Raw genomic sequence first — 11,365 nt, 5'->3', positions numbered from 1 at the left:
GCGACAAAGGAAGTAAAGGTAGCAGCAGCACGAGTAAAAGCATACAATGCCTTTGATTATGTTGAAAGTTGCAAGCAAGAGATCGACAACATAATACTGCCCGACTACCAAAATACTGACTTTCAAACTCCACTAAATCCAGCCCTGCCATTCCAATCTTATCATGAATCCCCTGAGATGTTGAGAAATCAAGAGGAGGTGAGCCTAACCCAAGCACTTGCAAGCTCACTTATTCTAAATCGTCTGCCTGTACCAGAACCCTCCACGTTTACCGGTGACCCTTTAAAGTACTTGGATTGGAAGACATCCTTTATGGTACTCATCGGCCAGAAGCCCCTCCCGGTGTGTGAAAAAATGCTATACCTAAAGAGTTATCTTGCAGGGGAGGCACGCAGAGCAGTTGAAGGATTCTTCTATCGAAACACTGAAGATGCATATAAGGGCATTTGGAGTGTGCTACAGGACAGATACGGAAATCCATTCATCATCCAAAGGGCTTTTAGGGACAAACTCACAAAATGGCCAAAGGTAGCTGCAAATGACCCCTCAGCGCTCAGAGAGTTTGCAGATTTTCTGCAAAGTTGCGCCGAAGCTACTCCCCACGTTAAAGGCTTGGCCATCCTTAACGATTGTGAGGAAAATCATAAGCTCCTCAAAAAGCTGCCTGAGTCCATGGCGCATAGATGGAGTCGCATTGTAGTGAACGAGTTAGACAAATCTCAAGAGTATCCAACCTTTGCTCGTTTCACAGAGTTCATGCAGAAGGAAGCCAGAATAGCTTGCAACCCCATTGCCTCCCCCTTCCTGATGAACAACAAATTTTCAGACAAGAGGTTCCCCAAGAGAGCAAAAGCCCTAAACACAAACGCTCAAACAAAGACCTTCATCTCCGGCCCACCAGAAACCTCAGTCTCATATCCAAGGCCACCTTGTTCAGTCTGTAAGGATGAAAGTCATGGTATTGTTAAGTGCCCAACCTTTGCAGCAAGAACTGCTGATGAAAAGAAGGCTTTCATTCAGGAAAATCGTCTTTGTTTTGGATGCCTAAGGAAAGGTCACGTAACTTGGTAATGTGGTTTAAAAGCTACCTAACAGAACGTGTCCAGTCTGTCCGTCTTGGTACAGTAATATCCGACCCCATCACTCTGGATAAGGGGGTCCCGCAAGGGTCAGTTTTAGGGCCATTACTCTTTTTACTTTATGTTAACAATATCTGCGATCAGTTGAAATTCTCTTCTTATCATATGTATGCTGATGACACTGTTCTTTACACCTCTGCCTCCTCTTTAGAAGCAGCATTTGCCAACCTGCAAGCTGATTTTACTTCCTTGCAGCATTCTCTCTATCATGCGAAGTTAGTCCTCAATGCCAGTAAAACCAAAATTATGTTCTTCCATCACAACTCCACAGTCACCATGCCCCCATTTATGGCACTGGATGGTACCATCACAGAGGTAGTTGACACATATAAATATCTTGGCATCTGGCTTGACAAGGACTTAAATTTCAAGCATCATATCTCCTACTTGTCAAAAAAACTGAAATTCATTGTGAGTTTTCTGTACAGATTTAAATCTTGCTTTTCTGTCACTGCCCGCAAGCGTCTAGTTAATAGCTTATTTTTATCACAGCTTGACTATGGCGATACTATCTATAGGATTGCTTGTCCGACCACCCTAGCAAAACTGGATCCCATTTACCATGCTGCTCTGAGATACATAACAGGCTCAGCCTTCAGAACCCACCATTGCACTTTATACACACTTACAGGATTTTCTTCCCTTAATACTCGAAGGGTATTGCACTGGTACACCTTAATTTACAAAGCTATTTTAGGCAAGCTGCCGCATTACATCTGCTCTAAGTTTATTGCTGTCCAGTTGCCACACAATCTTAGAGCCAACAGTTGGCTGCGATTTAAGGTCCCCCATATGAGGACCGTGTTAGGGATGAAGACCCTCTCCCATTTTGGGCCATGGTCGTGGAATGACCTACAAACCAGGCTGAGATTGGGCTCTCTCATCCCTCTTTCTTGCTTCAAATGCTCAATCTCAGAACTTTTAGTCACCAGCTGCACCTGTGACAATTAACTTAATTCTGTAATTGTGCTGCTTGTTTTTGATGTCAAATGTCTCTTGTTACCTTGATCGTGTTGTGTATGTTTGCTTGTACCTGTTTCCTCAGGACATCCTCGAAAAAGAGATTTTAATCTCAATGGATCTTTCCTGAATAAATAAAGGTTAAAAAAAAAAAAAAAAAAAAACTTTGCAAAGGACGCCACACCTGTAACATATGTAGCCGACGTCATCCAACCTGTCTGCACATAGAGAGAGACCAAGGGCCTGTGGGAAGCCCAAGGAGCAGCTCAGCAGCCTCAGGAGATGGCACAACCAAGGAAGTTCATAAGGTTATGGCACATGCGCTGACAAGGTATAGTTCCGCCACATCTAGCATTGTCCCTGTCCTTGTGTCCACTGCAACAGAGCCCCAAAAGGAAATCCTAACATATGCGCTTCTCGACACACAAAGTGACACGACTTTTATCTTAGAAGATCTAGTGTCTGAACTTAACATGAGCACTCAACCGATCCAACTCAAGCTCAATACGATGACATCCGTGGGCACAGTTATAGCAAGTAAGGCAACATGCGGTTTACGTGTTCGTGAATTTAACTCAGAGACCTGTGTGCAGCTAAAGCAAACCTACACTCGGGATTTCATCCCAGTCGATAAGTCTCACATCCCTGCAAGGGAAACAGCGCTTCAGTGGCCTCACCTGAAATGCCTAGCAAACAAGCTACAGCCCCTGCAACACTGTGAAGTGGGACTATTAATCGGCTACGACTGCCCATCTGCACTGGCTCCTTTAGAGGTCATTACAGGTACTGAAACTGAACCCTTTGCCCAAAGAACCGCTCTCGGCTGGAGCATCATAGGGTCAGCCAAGCCACACCTTGACAGACAAGACAGCCAAAGTTTTGTGCACAGAGTTGCAGTTAAAGAAATGTCAATGCCACCAGTCACCGATGTGCTCAAGGCCTTGGAGTCAGATTTCAGTGAAAGGAGCTATGAGGACAAGTTTGTGTCTCAAGATGATGTTCGCTTTGTACAACTCCTTTGTGACACTATAAGGCAAAGAGAAGATGGACACTATGAGATGCCCCTTCCTTTCAAAGACAACAATCCCCCTGCGCTACCAAATAATAAGAGACTGGCTACAATTCGGCTAGAACACCTCAAGAAGAAGTTAAAGATCCACACGCAGTACTTTGAACACGACAAAGCCTTTATGGAAGAAACCATCAGCAAAGGTGACGCTGAACCAGCCCCTGTAGCTTCTGAGGGAGATATCGTATGGTACATCCCGCACCATGGGGTGTACCACCCTAGAAAGCCAGACAAACTCAGAGTTGTTTTTGACTGTTCAGCCAAGTTCCGTGGCATCTCCCTTAACGGCACTCTACTGACAGGTCCTGATCTAACCAAGTCCTTGGTGGGAGTACTCTGTCATTTCAGAAAGGAAGCAGTGGCTGCGACCTGTGACATTCAAAAGATGTTCCATCAATTCTCTCTCACCTGAATTCCGCTACTTAAGGTTCCTATGGTGGGAGGGTGGTCAGTTGGACACAGAACCCAGAGAGTATCGGATGGCAGTCCACCTCTTTGGCGCTGGCTCCTCCCCAGGATGCACCAACTTCGCCCTTAAGTATCTGGCACAGCAACTCAAAGTGGATTACCCTTCAGCATCAGCCTTTATAGAAAATAACTTCTATGTGGATGATGGTTTAACCAGTGTTCCATCAGTTGGAGAGGCCCAAAAATTGATTGTTGAAGCTCAAGAGCTGTGCAAGAGTGCAGGCTTACATCTGCACAAGTTCAACTCAAATCAAAGTGACGTGCTCTCATGTATAGACCCTTCAGAAAGGGCAACAACCACTGGTCCCCTCAGCCTTAAACCTGACATGACACCAGAAGGACATGTAATTGGCATCCAGTGGTCAATCGAAAATGACACCTTCGGCTTCAACATCGTCACAAAGGACCAGCCGCCAACCTGCCGTAGTATCTTGTCAGTTGTTGCATCTCTTTACGACCCACTCGGTTTTGTAGCTCCCTTTGTTCTCAGTGGCAAGTGTATCCTTCAGGAGCTATGTCGCCGTGGCATTGGATGGGATGATCTGCTTCCTGAAATGTTAGCCCCACAGTGGGAGGAGTGGAAAAATGGGCTACAAATGTTGAAAGAAATCACCATACCCAGATGTTACCATCCTCCAGACTTTGGTAATGTTGTCAAAGTGGAGCTACACCACTTCTCCGACGCCAGCAATGTGGGATATGGTGCATGTTCATACCTAAGATACAAAAATGATGAAGACAAAGTCCATTGTTGCCTCGTAATAGCAAAAGCGAGGGTCGCGCCTACAAAGCTTTTGAGTATTCCAAGACTGGACCTGTCAGCTGCAGTCACTGCAGCTAGGTGAGCATGAGCATGAACTTGAAATGCAGATTGACGAAGAGTTCTTCTGGACCGATTCCCAAGTAGTACTGGCCTACATTAACAACGAGGCACGAAGGTTTCACGTGTTCGTTGCTAACCGCGTTCAACTGATAAGAGATACTACAGACCAAAGTCAGTGGCATTATGTCGATACGACACAAAATCCAGCCGACCACGCTTCTAGAGGTCTTCGTGCATCAGATATCTCGTCAACAACCTGGCAGGACCCACGTTTTTATGGGAACCAGAAGTTCACCCATCACCAAACTCTTCACCCGAGCTGTTAGTTGGTGACCCAGAAGTCAAAGCAGTTGAAACGTTCACAACCCACGCAAGTGAACAAAACAATGTTCTGAGTCGTCTCTGCCAGCTTTCCAGTTGGTCAACTCTCGTAAAAGTGGTTGCAAGGATCAAACGATTAAGGTGTAAAGCAGGTCAACATGGCGACCTTGTGACTGTTGAAGAACGAAGGAAGGCCACTTCACGTCCAGCAGCAAGCTTTCCCTAAAGAGCTGAAGTTACTGCAAAATGGAGATAGCCTCTCCAGCTCAAGTCCTCTTATACACCTTGACCCCATTCAGGGACTTCTTCGAGTTGGGGGAAGGTTGACCAAATCAAGTCTCAGTCATGAACTAAAGCACTCAGTCATTCTTCCTAAGGACAGCCCCATAACCACGTTAGTTCTGTCACATTATCATGCCATGATTTGTCATCAGGGCCGCAGTCAAACCCTAATGGAACTGACGATTGGTTGGAGCAAAGCAGTCGCCAAGTTGATACACGGATGCGTTAAATGCAGGAAACTCAGCAGGAGCAGCGTATGTCTGAGCTTCCCAAGGAACGTGTTGAAGTCTCACCCCCTTTCACGTACACTGGCATGGACTCTTTTGGTCCATTCATTATCAAGCAGGGCCGCAAGGAGTACAAACGATATGGACTCATCCACATGTCTGTCTTCACGTGCAGTCCATATCGAAATGCTTGAAGATCTGTCCACTGACTCCTTTATCAACGCTTTAAGGTGCTTCATCAGTCTAAGAGGAGCCGTTTGCCAACTCCACTGCGACCATGGCACAACCTTTGTGGGAGCTAGAAATGAGTTCAGAGAAGCTCTCAAGCAATGTGACACCAAGACATTGGAAGCCTTCTTGGCCGACAAACAGTGCGAGTTCATCTTTAATGCCCCCTCTGCAAGTCACGCTGGCGAGTCTGGGAGCGACAGATCCGGACCATTCGCGGGGTGCTAAACGCCACAATTGCTCAGTGTTCAGGCCGTTTGGATGAAGCATCTCTCAGAACACTCTTCTATGAAGCTATGGCCATCGTTAATAGTCGTCCTTTAACGGTGGATGGAATAAATGATCCCATGTCACCAGAGCCTCTGACTCCCAACCACCTCATTTTGATGAAGTCCAAGGTTGCGTTACCACCGCCTGGAAAGTTTGTAAAGCAGGATATGTATGCTGCAAAGAGGTGGCGCAGAGTGCAGTACCTCACGGAACAGTTCTGGAGCGGAACAGTTCTACAGAAGAATGCCGCAATAAAAAGTTGCACCCGTCAGAGACTCTCCGGTTATTTCGATGTCAAGGGCTGCTACAACCTCCAAACATGTAGTATTTTTGTCATAGAAAAACTAAAACAGGGACACTGCCCTTACCATTCTCAAAGCAGTTTCTCTCACTCTATTTATCCAAAATTGCAAATTATTGCGGACAAAATTGTTTGGCGGGGGGGTGCTTTTTTTTACTTTTCATTTTTTCCTTTATTCCAATTTCGGACAGGTCACTGAACGGGGACTGGTCTGGTCACCCTAATGAAGACCCAGAAACTCATGGGCACACCAAGATTACATCAAAAGGTCTAGAACTGCAGCAAGACGTGCAGATGGTCAATGAAGATCCGCTAAACTCATGGGCACACAAGTAAACCAACATTGAATTAAATGCACTCCCACTGTCTCTTAATCAGGGCTGGTTTCTTGGTCGTGGTCTTGCAGGGTTAGCTGGAACTTTAGGCTTGACCTTGCTAGGATGCTAGGTTTCACCACAGGTTTAGCGTTGGGTTGAACTACACCTTTCTGAGTCAGACTCACTGGTGTGGCTAGCGGTTTGGGGGTGGGCTTAACCTTAGCTTTAGCCTTTTCGGCTTAAACTGTAGATTTCATGCTTGGTTTTGCCGTTGGTTTGAACTTGTTCAACTTCGTTTTTGCTGTGGCTTTAGGCTTGAAATTAGGCCCTGGCTTTGCTATAGCTTTGGGTTTAGCGCTAAGATTAGCTACTTTGTGTTTAGTGCTAGGTTTAGCTGCTTTAGGTTTAACGCTGTGGCGTCTTGCTGACGGTGTAGTTGCTGGTTTCCTCTCTCTCTCTCTCAAGATAAATCATTTTCGGATGGAAATCGTAATACGCGCATTTGCAATTACATTTCTCTTTAAGAGGGTTGTTGCATGTTATCCTGCTGTTGATGAGTACATAAATTAAGAACTTGTGTTTAGCATTGCAGTTAGCTAATTCTAACTCTGTTAAGTGGTCATTCAAGCCGGTATCAATCACCAGGCTTGATTGTATGGTGGCGCTAAGGCTGCCTGAGCTTTGTTGTGTCTAGTCATTGTTTGCGTCAGCTGTAGCGTCAGGCCCCTCCAAACGAAGACATAGGGAGTCTCTCTGCGGGAGTCCCTCGAGGAATGTGCTCAACAATAGTCTATATTCAATGTTTTTTTTGGTACACAGTCTCAAATGCGGCTGGTGATGGACTGCTAATCCAGTTGTGCTCTGCACACGTGGGTTCAAATCCCATCCTCATCATTTTGATTTGCCATTGGTCAAATGAGATCAATGCATTGGCAATGTCCTTACGGCCACACCACCATGAACAGGCCCGATCTCGTCTGATCACGTTCAGGTGTGCAACCAGGAAGTGAATGAGCAGAGAGAGCAGGTGGAGGCACGAGGTGCTGTGAGAGAAATGTATGGGGAGGAATTGCCGGTGGACGTGGAGGTAGAGGGAAAGAAAGTTATATCAATGATCGATGTATTGAGGGAAGTTAAAAACGTCATGGGATGCAGAGTGAAAGGGGATAGGCGCCAGTGGCGGCTGATGTTGGTGGGGCGCAGTAATAGATGGGGGGTCTGGGGCTCCTCCCACAGAATTTGGTAGATTTGATTTCCTGTATTCTGGTGCATTTTGGGGATGGCCACTATCTATTACATATTACCTACTATTAATTCAAATTCATAGCCTACATCCTGACTTGCAGGGCCTGGACAAGCTTACAAACTTAACCATTGTTCTGATATTGAGGCAAATCATGATCACTGTTTGCCTGGAAATGCTCCAGACCCACATCTAGAAAGCTGTAGGGTCTGGCAATGAGTAATGGAAATGGCCCAACTCGAGGGGCGGCACCAAGGATGCATTTGAAAATATCACTACACGCAATTGGATAATACTAGGACCAATCAGAAGAATATAAGGGGTGAGTATCCAGACCAGCAGAGCTAACCAATAGATAAGACTCTTGCCATATCCAGTCGGTAAAACAGCAACGCTTTTGATACACCGATGTGATTGGTTAATGTTCTGGGCCAGGGGAATCGGGGAGTGAGTATATTGCTCGTTCCCAGAGAGACTCGCTGAGCAAATTCAAATTGTGCTCTTGTGAGAACTCTTCATTTCCAAGGTAGATCACTGTCCTATAGCGTCCATTTTTTGTGAGTCTCCATGTCCATTTCAAATAAGATAAGATAATCCTTTATAGTCCCACAGTGGTGAAATTTGCAGTGTTACAGCAGCAAAGAGCAAGCAAATAGAGAAATAAAGATGACAGTCATGCAAAATACAATAAAATACAAAAAAATACAATATGTGTGTGTCAGTGAGAGCAGTGCTGATTGTGGAGTCTGACTGCTGCAGGAAGGACCGTCCTGTGAGTACCATCCGCTACTTGGCACATTCTGCTCAAAACTGTCCAGCTGCATTTTTGAATGGGACAAATCAGACATTGAAAACCTGACACAGGCCAAGAGGGCAGAGCTGGTGAAAAAACACCCGGTTCACAATCCTTGTCACAGCCAGGTGTTAGCGAGCATCACCTGCAGTGAACTAGCTAAGCACTGCCGCAGGAAAACCAGAGGGGTTGAGGAGACTCACGCCCTCATTCAATGACTGCTGGACTCCATGTGGGACCTCACGGACACCACAGGGTTGCATCTCATCAATCATGAGAGCATGTCTAGTGTGTGGGAGGTGCAGCAGAAGCACTTGCCCTGCATCCAAGATCCACCTGGTGTACAGTTGTACAAAGTTGGAGAAGGGTGGTAAAGCACTTGACATCCTGAGATGTGCCAGAGGGTCCTCCTCTCCTCTCTATAGAGAGAGAGAGAGGGAGCTTTCATAAGCAGCAATGCTGTTTCATCCCAGTCAAGTTGAAACACTTAACATTTTAAATATTTTGTTAATGAATGCTCTGTATTAATCTGTGATTAAGCTGTGTATTAAGTATTCAAATCTGTATTTATTATTACACTAATGTCCTGTTGCTTTGGATAAAAGTGGCTGCTAAATTACTAAATGCAAGTTGTCTTAACATTCCTTTTTTTTCTTTTGTCTTGCCAGGGTGGAGGTGTAATGCTTTGCATACACAAATGTATATGCTTGAGGGGTTGTCCAGATGGAACATAAATCGGGCCCAGCAGGGTCTGAATATGAGTGTCACGTCACATACTCGGATTTATGATGTTTGTCTGATGTCCAGTGTGAACACCCTCAGCAACAGAGTCCTGGGAAGTGCACTTCTGCAAGAGTTTACATCCCCAGGGAAACCTACCGGTAAGATTCTCATGGAAACAAAAGAACAGATGCTGCACAATATTCAATTAATGCCAAACTGCCAGATCATGATGGTTACACCTCTGTTCACTCACTCTCATTCTACTATCTTATTTTTCCTGGTGACTACTTATGGCAGGTGGAATTATTGCGGTGGAGTATTTGCTGGCCCAGTCCAACAGAGGAGATCTGCTGAGTGCGCCTGATGCAATCGGCGCCAACCTGCCAGAGGGGCCGGAGGAAGTTCAGGAGGATGAGTTTCCTGATGTGACAATACCTCAGGCCACTGATATTGATTTCCAGTCTTCATCTCAGGTAATGCTGGGATAGCCTTTGAATAATCTATCAGAACATCCTCCTCATCGTCATCCGCTTATCCGGGGTCGGGTCGCGGGGGATGCACTTCAAGCAGCTGCTGCCCCCGCGACCTATCAGAACATTTTCACTGTAAATCTCATTTGCAGAGGGCAATTCCTTTGTGTTACATGGGCACAACAAAGTTCACCTCACTGTACTCTCACTCACTTCTTAAATAACTCCTTTAGGAAACTACAGTTGAAAGTGAAGGTGCTTCTCGGAGGACAGTGGGCCTATCACTTCAACTCCGGTAAAGTGGCTAATGTCTGACCATTAGAAATTCTTGTTCCTTCACTGTTTCTCTTAAATTAGCTATACAAACTGTTTTTGTTTTCATTTCATATGACAGGATAGTCGGTGTGATCCCAGAGGTATTGCCGGATGGGAGGCAGTCGATGCCTTGGCAGGGTACCTGGTCAGCCTCAACCGGACGATAACTGCTCTCTCTACCAAAGAAATAGCAGATATATTGAAGTTGTACTCCTGCCTGGATCCCATCGACAAGTCCCCAACCAAATACTCTGTGAAAAGTAAGAAGAAGACCTTGCCAGGGCCATGGAGAGCTTCTCGCAAACGCAGTGGCTCTGCTCCAGGCCAGCAAGCAGCCGAGAGGTACCTGCAAATAATCTGCACAATATACATGTGTAGCTGTATGTTTAACTTAACTGCATACACAAACACTTAAATGGTGTGTGTATCTACATTTAATATACTTGTAATAATAATATATGTGTAAGAGTGTGTTTGTACATTTGTATGTAACATACAGGGGTATGCATATATATATACATATATATATATATATATATATATATGTATATATATGTATATATGTGTGTTTACAGTACACACACAATGTGGGTTATGTCATCTTGTCTTTTCGCAGATTGTTCATGGTCCATGGCCAGGATGCCCACAGACCGGATTACACCAGGGTCTCTGAGTGTGTTGCACTGAAGCTCTTCAAGGAGTACAAGGAAGCCAGAAATAGGCCAAAAGACATGAGTAAGGGGAGGACATTTGCAATTCCTCAGGCTATTGTTATGGCGTATGGTCATATCAAGTAATTGATTGAGGATTGCCAATAAATCCTGCAAAACAGCAACCTGGTACTTGTGACCATAAATCATTTTCATTTTTAAAGCTTCATATATTCCCTTCAAAATGAAAACTTCAAAACTTCATAGGAACATACGTTCAAAACAATGACTGAAAAACAATCTGAAAACTCTTCTGATCCCCCCCATAGGCTGCAGGATCGGCAGAAGAGGGCCGACCGCGATTCTCTGCTTCAAGGGGTGGAGCTTCCTCAGCAGGTCCACATGGCAGAGGAATCCCTCCTGAAGGCCCTGGACCAGCTGAGCCTGTTCCACACGGGCATGCGAATCCTGGGTTTGAATCCTATCCTCATCGTATTGATTTACCATTTATTAATTGAGATCAATGCATTTGCAATGTCGGCCAATGGATCAAATTATTTGAAGACTAGTATGGTCACCACAATCTCGCTATTTTATCTTTAGCAAAAATCTCCATGAGCATAGACCGCATGTATTCATGCCTGTTTTAGAACTGTCAAAGCACTTCACTGTCTTCCAAGGTGGACTTGTAGACTCTATCATCATTTTGTATAATATTTTTAACTACCAGGTTACATGGTGTAATGGTTTGCACTCTTGACTCTGA

Source organism: Micromesistius poutassou, assembly GCF_964030765.1.
Source record: "Micromesistius poutassou genome assembly, chromosome: 23".
NCBI lineage: Eukaryota > Metazoa > Chordata > Actinopteri > Gadiformes > Gadidae > Micromesistius > Micromesistius poutassou.
This window is presented reverse-complemented; position numbering follows the sequence as displayed.